The sequence below is a fragment of the Prionailurus bengalensis genome, chromosome B1 (assembly GCF_016509475.1).
Source record: "Prionailurus bengalensis isolate Pbe53 chromosome B1, Fcat_Pben_1.1_paternal_pri, whole genome shotgun sequence".
NCBI lineage: Eukaryota > Metazoa > Chordata > Mammalia > Carnivora > Felidae > Prionailurus > Prionailurus bengalensis.
This window is the reverse complement of record NC_057344.1, coordinates 174,096,340-174,108,326: the sequence shown is the minus strand read 5'-3', so window position 1 is coordinate 174,108,326 and position 11,987 is coordinate 174,096,340. Positions and strand designations below refer to the sequence as shown.

General features: G+C 47.9%; 1 protein-coding gene across 2 annotated transcripts in view; it reads left to right on the top strand.

Moving 5' to 3' along the window:
- The first annotated feature begins 916 nt into the window (after positions 1-916).
- Positions 917-11,987, top strand: part of KLF3 (Kruppel like factor 3) — a 35,009-nt gene continuing 23,938 nt past the window's right edge. Inside the window, exon 1 of one of the 2 annotated variants that reach the window (XM_043572800.1) lies at positions 917-1,032. The gene's annotated coding sequence lies outside the window, so the exon portion shown is untranslated. Of the gene's footprint in view, positions 1,033-10,306; positions 10,490-11,987 lie in introns of those variants that run through there. The other variant, XM_043572801.1, reaches the window with a different exon arrangement.

Genomic DNA, 11,987 nt, shown 5'->3' with positions numbered 1-11,987 from the left:
GAGAGTTGCACGCACTCGACCCAGGAGGGGCCGCGCTGGCCGTGGGGCCCAGCCCTTCCCGCCGCGCCCGGGGCCGCCCTTCCCGCCGGAGCCGGCTGATTGATGGCCCGGCCACCCGGGTTCCCCGCCTCGGCTGGCCCGCGCGCCCGGCTGTGTGTTTTGGAAGCGGCGCAGCGGGCTGCAGCCCGGTGACGCCCGGAGCGGGCAGCGCCGCCCTTCCTTCCCCCCGGGCTGGGGCGGCGGCGAGGCGGCGGGCCCCCGGCGGGCGGGGAACCGAGGGCGCAGGGCGCAGGGAGGGGGCGCGGGCGGGGACTCCGGGGCGGGGGCGGGGGCGCGGGGCCGGGCCGGGCCGGGCGGGGGGCGGGGAGCGGGGGGACAGAGGGCGGAGGCTCCGGGGCGGGGGCCGCGCCGCTCACGCCCAGCCCCTCGGCCGCGCCGCGCCTCGCCGGACAGGTTGGGCCGGCGGGGCGGCGCCCGGCTCGGGGGAATAATGAGTGTCTGTCAGGCCGTCCCCGGGTGACTGGGCGGGGCGGGGCGGAGGCGGCGCGGGAGGCGGGGGTGGCGGGGGAAGGGCGCAGGGCGGGGTGCGTGTTTGCGCGAGTGACTCGGCCGACCCCTCCGGCGGCTGCCTCCACCCAAGTGGGTGGGGACCCGCCCAGCCCGGGCGGCCGCGGCGGCTCCCTCTCCCCTCCCTGACCCTCCCACCCCGGGTCCCAGCCTCTACTTACCCCGCCAGCCCCGGGAGGCTCGCAGAGCGAGCGGCGCCGGCGTCATGTGACTGCCCGGAGTTGGTGCCAGGAGCCAGAGGGGAGCCAGGAGCGGAGCCGCGCGGAGCCGGGGCCCGAGCCGGAGCGCAGCGCGAGCGCCTGCCGCACGCGCGCCCGTCCCCGTCCCCGTCCCTGTGCCCTGCGGCCGCCACCGCCACAGCCGCCCGGGCTGGCGCGCTGACATTACTGCATTCGCGGGGCTCAAGGCAGATCGGATTCGGGCCTTTATTTCTCGTCTGCAGCGCTCAGCACCGCGCCTCGAAAAGTAAGTCCCCTCTCCCTCACCTTTCCTCGCCCCGACTCCTGCTGTCGCCCGTTTGGGTTCGTCCGGTCTCGTTTTTCCCTGGGGGGGGGGGCCGCAGTGAATGGGCTGGGGGGTGCAGCGCGGGGGTGGGGGCGCCTGTGGGCTTGGGAAAGTGCAACAGCTCCTCGAAGCCGGGGGTGGGGACGGAGGGAGAGGCGAGGGGAGGGGAGGGGGGACCCCGGGTTCAGCGGTTTAAAGTGTGGGATTCGAGGGAGCCACCGTGCGGATCCCGCGGTGTGGGGGACCGAGACCCGCGGCGCCCGCCGCGGCCCCGGCTAGGGCGCGGGCGGGGGCTCACCTGTGTGGTCCCCCGGCTTCCGCCCGCCCGCCCGCTCGCGATTCCCTCCAAAGCCTCAGAAATCTCAGTGCTCTCCGCGTGTGGCAACGTTGTTTGGAGAAAGGTAGCGCGGAGGCCGCGCACTCCTGCTCCTCCCCCTCCGGGTCCCCCACCCCCCCGCTCCCATGCCCTCCCCACCCCGCCCCCCGCCGCCCCCCTCTTCGGACGGGGCGCGCGACCGCTCGCCCGCCGGAGCAAAACTTGGAGCAGCCTCCCGGGGCCTCTGGGAAGAAACTTGGGGCCATTGGGACTGAAGGCAGCATCCCATTCTCGATCCTGGAGCCCAAGAGCTGCCAGGGCGTCTGGATCCTCGGGGGCAGGAGAAAAGAGCTGGCCGGGTTTGGAGAGTCCTCCTCGGGGGCACAGAGAGAACCTGCCGCAGTGCCTGGAGCAAGGATTGCAGCGAGGCTGGAGGCGGAGAGCGCCTTAGGCAACTGCCTGCAGCGTTAGGGACTCAAGCCGTGTGGGGACGGAGACTGATCCCTGGACCTGGACCCTTGGGATTTACTTAACATTTCAGAGTGGCTTTCTTGGAGATGGCAGATAATACTTGGAATTGCCATAGCTTCTTTGGCAGATATCAGGGAGAATCTTCTGCTTTAAATCTTACAGCAATACACAGTAATAATAGATGGAGAACATGTAAACTGGACTTATTTTTAATAAGTCAGGTTAAACGGAAATTGGAAATTGCACACCTTCTTGGATTTCACTAAAATAAACATTTTATACTGGATTTTTTACTAGCTCAGAATGTATTTTTTCACTAGCATCACCTAAGATACTTTAAATATATTGATTAAATTCTCACGAGAGTCTGGTATTTGGGGAGAAGTGTATTAATGGTATTCTGATTTCATTTACATTTAGTATCTAATTATTAGGCAAAATCTAGTAGGGGAACAGGGCAGTTGTTCATTATAGGTTTTTCCACTGGACACTTTTGTACCTTTTTTTTTTTTTTTTTTTTTTTTTTTTTTTTTTTTTTAGTGTTTTCTGTATGAATTTGAGCAGCATTTTTATAAGAAATCCATCTGGATGATAATCCACCTAACCGGAGGGAAGACTTGCTTTTAGAGAACAAAACAATCTGATAACGTTAACATCTCCAAAATTTGGCAAATTACTGTTTTTTTAAAGAGAGAGTGGACAAATGAGTTTCTCCTGGCTTGAATCATGGAGTATGTTGGTTGACCTGAGCCTGTTAACAGAAATCTGAAATGAGATGTTTGATTAAACTCCCTAGAGAAACTGATATCTCAATTTCTACAGTCAGTGGGGTCTGCAGCAGAAGTATTAGAAGAAAACAGCCTAATGTACTATTGTAGGTTCAGTAAAGATAGACTTTAAGGAACAGTTGGCTTTCATGAAGGAGAATGCAAGTGTAAAAATCTTAGTGTGAATAACAAAGCAAAGTAGCTGCTAAGACCACAAAATCTTGTCAGATATAAAACATGCTATTGTTTTTTCACTGCAAAGTTTCTAAATTAAAACCCAATCTTCTGGTTGCTATGGGCACAGTGATGCCTTTTTTTTTTTCTTTCTTTCTTTTTTTTACCTGTAGTTTTGTCTACACACAGATTCTTAAATCTCTGATAATGGAAACCTGAGTTGAACAGCCCTGGCTAAGTAACAGAATAGACATAATAATGGGGACAAGACTATAAATGGATTTTACTACCTTAAATATACCTAAAGGAAAGTAGACATTTTAGGATATCTTATAAAAATCGATACTCTGTTGTACAGATTGTGTAACACTTTTGGGTTAAATGAAATGTCAGGAGCAGAATCATATTCTCAAAAGGTGAATTTCTTTCAGTGTGTGTACATGGAGAACAGATGTGCAGCTGTGTGCAGATAGGTTTCTAACTATGCAGTTGAAAAAGATGGTAAAATTTTGGGGTGATTTTAGATATCCCACTGTGTCTAGGAATTTAGTTCCGTAGCTAAGGGACACTTAAAACTGGTTCAATTTTCAGTTATGTGGGATAACCCAGTTGTCATCTGAATTCTTAATAGTGCTCTCTTCATTTTCCTCATGATGCTGAGACTGAACAGTAATCATTACCCCAACCCAGAATTTGATCATGGCTAGGGACCAGCCATTGGGATGGGGGAGAAAGAGACAAAAGAAATTGGAAGGGAGGCTGGTGTTAATTAGGAAGGTCTCTGCTGCCTGAATATGATAAAATCACATGTTCACTTATGATGTTTACTATATGTGGAAGCTCCTATTTGTAAATAGGGCAGGTCCCCTGTATAAAGCTGGTGTTATTATTCACACCCATAGAACAAACACCTCCACCCCCCTGTTGTTGTCTTAAAAAACTCCAGCTGCTCATGAATATAGGGTCAGGGAGGGCCGGCTAAATGTTTCTCTGTGCTTGCTCTCCAGTACAGCCAGCAGAGCTGTTTCCTGTTCTTTGTTTCAAGGCTGGGGTTTGCGTCATACATTCCAAGTGGCATATGTGTGCTCTTTCCTGTTTCAGGCTGTTTTCTGGTAGATCAGTAGCCCAGACCAGGCCGTGGTCCCTGCCCCTAAACTCCCGATCCCCACCCAGGGAGTTATCATGTCTCTACACACTTATGATTGCTTAAGATCCCTGTGTTATGTCATAATGAGGAGTCAGTTAACCTTTTTACATATACCCTTTGCTCCAGTGTGTTTCTATGAGTGAATAAATACTTGTACCTTTTTACATTTATCATGGCCAGATTGTGATTTGGAGACGTTTGTGTACAGATCCGCCAGAAATCTGAAGGAGGTTGCATTTGTTTTTCATTTCTTGTTTTGAGGTGGGAGGCTGTTTGTTTGGAGATGGGCATTTTGCCCTGAAGCTGTCAATTTTGGAGGGGGAATTACCACCTAAGAGTTTAGACGACCTAGCTGTTCTCTGAAGGATGTGGCCCACCCTTGTTCACAAGGGAACACTGGAGCTCTAGGCAGAGGAGGCTTCACTGGATGGAGAGTCCAAGCTGTCTTGGCAGACTAGGCTTTTAGAAAAAGTGTTGAAACAAAACATAAGATATATTGAGAAAGTCCCAGGATCATTTCTTTTAAAGACAAAGCTATAAGTGCTAGGATAATTTTCCTAAGGACAAAGATGTATTCTACATCTGATCTCCGGCCTGTTTGAAGAATAAAGAGCCCAGAGAAAGGGAGAACTGGAAATGAGAAATTCATTTTAATGATAGTTTGGAAAAGTTTAATCTTATATTTTGAAAACAGAAGGAAAACACTCTTGTTTTTACTGTTTTACAACGCCAACTTTCTCATAATCCCACTTTTTTTTTTTTTTTGTATATTCTGTCAGTTGCGGGAGAACACATTTCTGGGTTAACTCTTCAAAACCTACTAAATTTTTCTGTGGGTTCTTCAGAAACTAAGTTTTTAAAGAAGTAGTTGGATAAGAAAACTAACCTGCAGGTTTCTTTTTAAACTTACTTTTGGGTTTTCTTATAACATCTAAAGGAATTATCTACAATGTTCTCTAATGGAATTAATTCAGAATTGCTAAGGCAGCAAATCAGACCCTATCCTCCCCAAAATTGATGTTAATAGTACTTTGGTTTTTAACTTCACATGCCACTGCATTCTTTATGTATGAAGGGGAATATATAATATGATGTTAGGAAAGCTACTAGAATCAAATAGAAGGCTAGTGATGACCTTCCTTGAAAAAAGATGGGAGTTTTAGAAGCTTTCAATAAGATTTTTCTTTCTCTTTTGGGAGAAGCGAACTTGAAATATTAAGTTGACTTGTAGCATAAGAGGCCTTTAAACCAAAATTTGTAAGTAACCCAAATTGAAGCAACTTTTTCAATTTTAGTTCCAAAGCTGTTAACAATGCAACTAGATTTAAGCAGACAATTTTTATTTGGCTTATTCCAGCTTCATTCTTGCCTCCCCATTTTGGGGAAAAAAGGGAGGAGTTTGGCTAATAGACATGATTAGGGTCTAATGTATTTTATCAGGAAAAAAAGAAAAAAACTTTGCAAGCTTTTAAGTACTAAGCTGAACAATTTGGAAAAATTATACCAGTTGATAGTTACTGGAATTACAAAAGGAAAAAATGGGAATAATCATTTCATTTCTTGACCATGCAAATCATTATTCCTAATTTAATTCAATTTTATTTCCATCTCCCCTTTAGATGCTTGCCTTCTTAATATTTCCAAGTCAATATTTTTGCTGTAAAGAACAGCTTTCTTAGGTCGTACTTCTTACTCTGTTTTTTCACACCAGTTGTGTTTAAGAAAAAATAAATATAAGCATCCTTTTCCTTGAAATACTAGGAATTACATTATTCTGGAAATTGGGTTTCTTTCTGAAGTGCTTCATATTTACTGGTTCTAGGTTTCAAAAAAAAAAAATCCCTAGAGGCATAAAACCATTGATATCTGGTTTGCTAATGTGTAATGTTCTGGTCGAAATTCATCTTAGAGTGAATTGCAGGAGGATTGTGGTGCTTTTTAGCATTCTCATTTTCAAGCCTGATCTGTCCCTTTCTTAGACCCCAGTTCTCATCTGAAGCGGTAATGCCAGAGCTCGAGACAGGAAACCAGACAGCAGTCTGCCCTGATAAGGGAGAGCATTGTCTAAAGGAGGTAGCTTTGCCCCCCGCCCCCCCCCCCCCCCAACTCTCCTTCCTTGAAATTTGGTAGTAATGAAAAAGAGACACTATGCTATAGACACAGTTCTGCACCCTAACTGGGACTGTTTTCTCCCAAAGCAAAAGTATCCTTTTAATTGGATCTATGCTTTTTCTGGAATGTTACCTACCAGTTCAATGGAACATTAAAAAAAATATGTATTAGGATCCGTATATTTTGTATCCCTTGGTCAGGGTGTTCAATAGTAAAGTTCATTTTCTAGCAAAACAGGTTCCTGGAGCTTTTTGAAACTCCTTCTATTGTGCTGGCAGGCTGAATACATTATCATTTCCTCCATCTAATTATTAAGGGGAGCTGGAGACTGAATGTGGCAAGTTAAGTGGCCCTTCAGCCCATGCATTCCGAACAAACCTGGGTCTAACTCTTACCCTGAATTTTAGGAAGGGGGTGCTTTCCAAGGTAGCCCCCTGACCCAGAGGACTCTCAAGAGAGCCCAGCTTAGCCTGGGACATGCTTAAGGGGGTTACCAATCTCTGGAAGGCCTGGGGATCTCCAGGGATGGCCTGGGGCTAGTCTCAATCCAGATCAGTGGAGTTTGGCCAAATCTAGACATAAGAGATCCAGTGGACACTGAGGGCAGTGCATTCTACCCTGGAGAGCGACCTGTGAATGAACTGTGGGTTTTTTCTCCTTTGGCCTGTACACCTTCTGTCTACTAACCTCTGTGCTTCGGTCTAATCACTGAAATCCACTCCTTCAGCTCTTCTTGTGCTTTATATCCTGCTACCTTCCAAAGCTTTGCACCCTAAAACTACTTTCCTTACCAACTTCAAGTTCCTATTCTGCTCCTTTCTCCAAACAAGGAAGTTTTTCCTCTCCCGAGCCTCCCAAACTTTTCACACTAACTTTGCGTTTTAGGTTTTAGAAGATGATCTTCAGGCTAGCTAGCTTCACTGGCCCCTGGCAAGTTTCACTAGTATGGCAGCTGGTACACAATCGTTGCAAGGCCCTTGCCCTTCTTTTTATCCTCACGTGTAAGAAGGGTAGTTTGACATCCATTCATTTATTCATCTCATAAGTATTTATTGAGCACGTACTCATTAGGGCTAATCTCAAATTATGTGCAGTCATTATTATTAGTTATGCCACAGGATGGAGTAAGTCCCGAGTGATCTAACCTGAAAGGGCATTTTGAAATCTTAATTACCCTCTGGAACCTCCCCACGGCACTGCCTAACCTGGGCCAGCAGGCACTGCACACATCCCATACCCTCTGTTACCCGGGGAGTGACCCCAGTGTGAGAGGACTGCTTAAAAAAGCCCTTCCCATGGCCCAGACTCTGAAGCAGAGCAGAAGGCGCCCTGGGTCTGCAGGCAGATGCGTTTCTGGTCTTGGCTACAGCTCCAACCAGCTCTGCAAATTTGGGCGAGTCATTTCACCCCTGTTCCTCCAATTTCCTCATTCCTAAAATGGGGGTGAGGGCCTGACCCTTCCGCCTTTGTACAGCTATTATGATGGTTTCCGTATTTACTTGGGTAAAGCTGCCAGTTTTTTTCCGAGCAGTTTTATGGACCAATTGCAGGTGCACTGGCTAGGAAGAATAATAGCCTAGTTTGGGGCCTTCAGAATGTGTCTTTTGATCTTGTGTCCAAGCGTGCACACTAAGACACTGGGTCAGCAGCAGGGGCCGGTTGAGAGGAGTTGAGTCGCCACTACTATTAACTACTGGGTCCCTGCATTCCACATCCCCTGTGGACAGATGTGTTCGAAGGAATCGCTAGCCCATGATCGCTGTTTGTGGTGTAATGTTGTCCTCTGCCTGGGGAGGGAGCAGAGTAGAGTGCCAAGTTCACCAGTTTTGAAGTCAGACTGTTTAGGGTTCAAATCCTGGCTGTACAACTTAGCAGCTGTATGACCACGGGCAGATTGCTTTACCTCTCTGTTCCGTTGTTCTCAGAAGTAATGGGAAAATAGTACCCACCCACCTGATAGGCACTCAGTGACACAGTCCATGTAAAGAACAGCACCTGGAGATTCAGTCATGAAGATGGTGATCATCCTGTGATGGCAGGAAACCTGTGACATCACCTAGCCCCTTGCTTTCCTTGGTCAATAGAAGTATCCCTAAAACACCTACAAACTCTCTCTCCCTCCCCCTCCCTCCTCACGCAATATTGCCTCTTCCCTCTTTTTTTTTTTCCTCTTTCTTTTTTTTCCCCCCTCTTCTATTCTAGGTTTTAAAACAGAGGATGAGAGACCGTGACACTCGATTTGTTTAGAAGATCTCCCTGGGTAGGTAATACAAAATAATTGGAGGATGATACTAATAAGGTCTCTAGAGGACCCCTAACAGTCAAGTCAAGGGTAGGAGCCGTAACATTTTCTAAGAAAGTTTGGTTTAACAAGTTTCCTTTCAGGTTAGGCCCTCTAACCCCTGTTACGTATGTAGGGGGATATTTCAAGTGTTCTCAAGGGCAAAAGGAAAAGCAAAGGCCGTGGAGGTCCTACTACGGGCTGAGTGCTCTTAGAGCCATTCCTCAGGCCTGCCAGAAAACTAGTGAGCAAGCCTCACCTCCTCTGAGGACTTGGGAGGGGGGCGCCCATTTGCCACTAAGGAAGTGTAAGGCACTCCTGTCCTTCAGGTGCTCCCAATCCAGGTGGTGGTCGGAGACAAACCGTTTAAAAGACCCACCCATCTAGGTAAGAAGGGGTGGCCTCAGATCAGCCGGGGCGCAGTCAGCCTGCTGCACTGCGTGGGGAGGGCCTTGAGCTGGTCTTTGAAGAATTAGGAGGATTTAGATAAGCCGGAAGGGGACGGGGCATTCCACACTGGTTGCCCAGCATCAGGGCCAAAAATGAACAAAGGCACGGGGGTGGGGGGAACGGGGTCGCCAGCGTGAGGGGCGCTTTGAGCAGGGGGGGAGGGGGGGCAGCCGGTTAGAAAGGGGGTGCGGAGCATGGGCGCCTGGACCCGCTCTGCACGCCCTGGAGGTCCCTTTGGAGGAAGGTTTGTGAGCTTGGGTGAGAAGAGGGCTTTGAGAACTGTCAGGAGCAAGTAGCAAGATCAGGACGAATTGGAGGGACCAAGGGACGCGGTGGGGAGACCAGTGGAGGGAAAATCCAGTAACACAGTCTTGAGGCACTGAGGGCCTGGCTCCCAGTGGCAGTAGTAGGGAATGGAAAGACAAGTTGGTGAGGAAGAAGACTTGAAAGATGACCTCTAGGTTTCCATGGTGAATGACCAGAAAATAACGCAAATGGGTTGGGGGGTGGGGTGGGTGGGGAGCTGCAAGCAGCCTTTCTGAGGCAGGACCAAGGAGAAGGAGGATTTGGGTTGGGGACATGTTGAATTAATTCTCTCACATAGCAGTGGTTCGAAATGCCTTCCTCTCTTCTCTTTTGTTTACTTTTGAAGCGTGAGGGCAGTATTAGCTCACGGTTTCACATCCAGAAGCTTGGTGGCTCTGGGAGGTAAAATTTTTAATGGAGGCTCCTCAGGAGCTGAGGGAATTACCACCACCCTGACAATTCTTTCTGGTTATTTTTAAGGTTCCAGCCATCCCTGCTCAGGCCGGAATTTCCAGGAACTGGCTGCTGACGGGAGCCAGTTGGCCCCTCCCAGCCTCCCACTGCCTCCCGGGTGGGGCCCCATGGGTGGAGGCCCCTTGGGGTAGAGTGGGGTGGGTGTCCAGTGATAGGGCACCAGTGGAGAGGCAGTGTGGCCTCACACAGCCCGTCTGGGTTTGATTATATAACGCTTCACAGAAGAGAATTGTGAGGGCTGAGCCTAGTCTCGTAAGATACGTACACTGAAGGATTGATTATTACACATCATGGGCATTTTTCAGTAAACTAAAACACAGAATTGTCTGAGAACATAAAGAAGGAAAACAGCTGTGTAACCTTAGTAGGCAGAATGATTTGCATTTGCGAGAAAATTTCTTTAAGAAAGGTGTGGAATGCTACTAACCAGGTAGCCTTGAACTTGAGAGTTTACCTGAAGGATATGGGTTTGGGTTTCCCAGCTCCCACCCCTGCTTCCCCCGGCCTCGGTCTAGAAATGTGTAGGGATTTTGCTTGGTTGTTACCTTTGCACCTGTCCCTATTTACATGCAAAATCAATTGCTTCACTCGGTCTTTCCGAAGTACAGGGTGTGGACAGAATCTTATCTGAAGCCATGTCCTGTTTGGACAAGTCGAACTCGCCTTGGCAACGCTCCATAGGGTGGAGCAAATGGGTGGAGGCAGGAAAGTAAAATTGGGTGGCTTGTTAGCAGAGAGAGGAGAGAGGGCGGATTGTTTGCTCACTGGATCATTATATTTAATCTAAAACTAAATAATTAACTTCTTTCCCATTTACAAAACATTTTGATGCAGAATAGCTAAATCTAATTTGTGAGGGGCAAAGATTTAGAAACACTCCATGGAATTTTTTCCTTTCAAACCAACAATAGAAGACAAAGGTAGGTGAAACTCAACCAGGAATATGAAAATGGGGGTGGGGGGGGCAGTTCCAGGAAGGTGCCAGCATCTGGCTGTTCTGGAAGGAGCCTCCAACTTAAAAATGCTCTCTCACATCTGTTGCCTGGCCCCCTGTACTCCTGGCCAGGGCCACTGCCATTAAATATTTGACTCTTCCGGCACTATGGAAGAGTTTGGGTACAGAAGTGAAGAAAGAAGTGTTTCTTTTGAGAGGAACTTCAGCTGCAAGGATGCCTGCCTGCCCTTTTTCTTCTCCTGATCAAGAATTACACACACACACACACACACACACACACACAATTTTGGGGTTTTTTTTTTCTTGTATCCCCTGCAGTTCCTTTGGGGAGTAAAGGGTGAGGGAAGGCGGTGCACTTCCTCTTTTACATCCAAACTCCCGGGAGAGTTAAGGTGCTTGCAGATGGTGTCTTGCTTTGGTCTCACTGTTTTTCTCCCTACACCTTGCTGAGGTCAGCTGGGAAACAAAGATTACTACAAACAAGCCGCGTAGGAAAATGCAGGGACCCTTTGAGGATCTGAGGAAAGAGATATGGAAAGTGCCCCAGAAGGGAGAATGTCAGAAGCAAATCTTGCTATATCACAAGAAACTTCGCTTCAGACACACACACACATTCTCTCTATGTCTCTGTCATGCTTCTAAGGAAGGGGCAATCACTTATAAGATTGTTTTTATAATAAAACTTGCTCTAGCTTCTAGACAAGCTACTTTCAAAGGAAGTTTGGTGACATCATAGCTACCTCTTACATTAAGGGCTGTGTTTGTTTCTAAGCTCTGTCCCTCATTTGTACCCTCGTAAAGCAACTGTCGGGTAGGGGGGTGGTGATGGACTGGATAGGACTGTGAGATGGAACTATATTGCTTCTGAAACTATGTAAATGGATTCACCAAAGCTTTTAAATACATAAATCACACATTCTTTCATTTTGGCAAAAATCTGGCCCTTATTTTGACTTCTGAAAAGTCCAAAGTGTAAGTAGAGAGAGTGAAGGGAAATCTTTTTCTTCCTTTTGGGAGAAAATTCAGTTGTATCAGCCCTTCCCAGCAAAATAAAACAGGGAAGATGACATTGTTCCAATTATGGAAAATGATTTTGGCAAGTTAAATTCAGCTAAGATGGAAATGTATTAATGATTGGAAAATAGTTGTTAGAAAAAAACAGAACCACATTTGGGGCTCCTCATCTCTGGGATACCTACATAAAATGGTTACCAGAATTCCTGGGCCTGCTTAAAACCCACTAGGTTTAAAGACCCTGAGGTTGGCAAACTCATTTTACTTCCTTCGTCCTCGGCCTCTAATACCTGTTGTAGTGCGCCACCTACTGGTTCTACTTAAGACTGCGGTCAGTGTTGGTGAACTAGATTTCCTACAGCATTTGCGTTTTACTTAGCCTTCTTTTCTAAGGAGGGCTGTATCCCCGGTACATGAGGTGCCCATGTGTAACAAAAGCCACTAAGTTC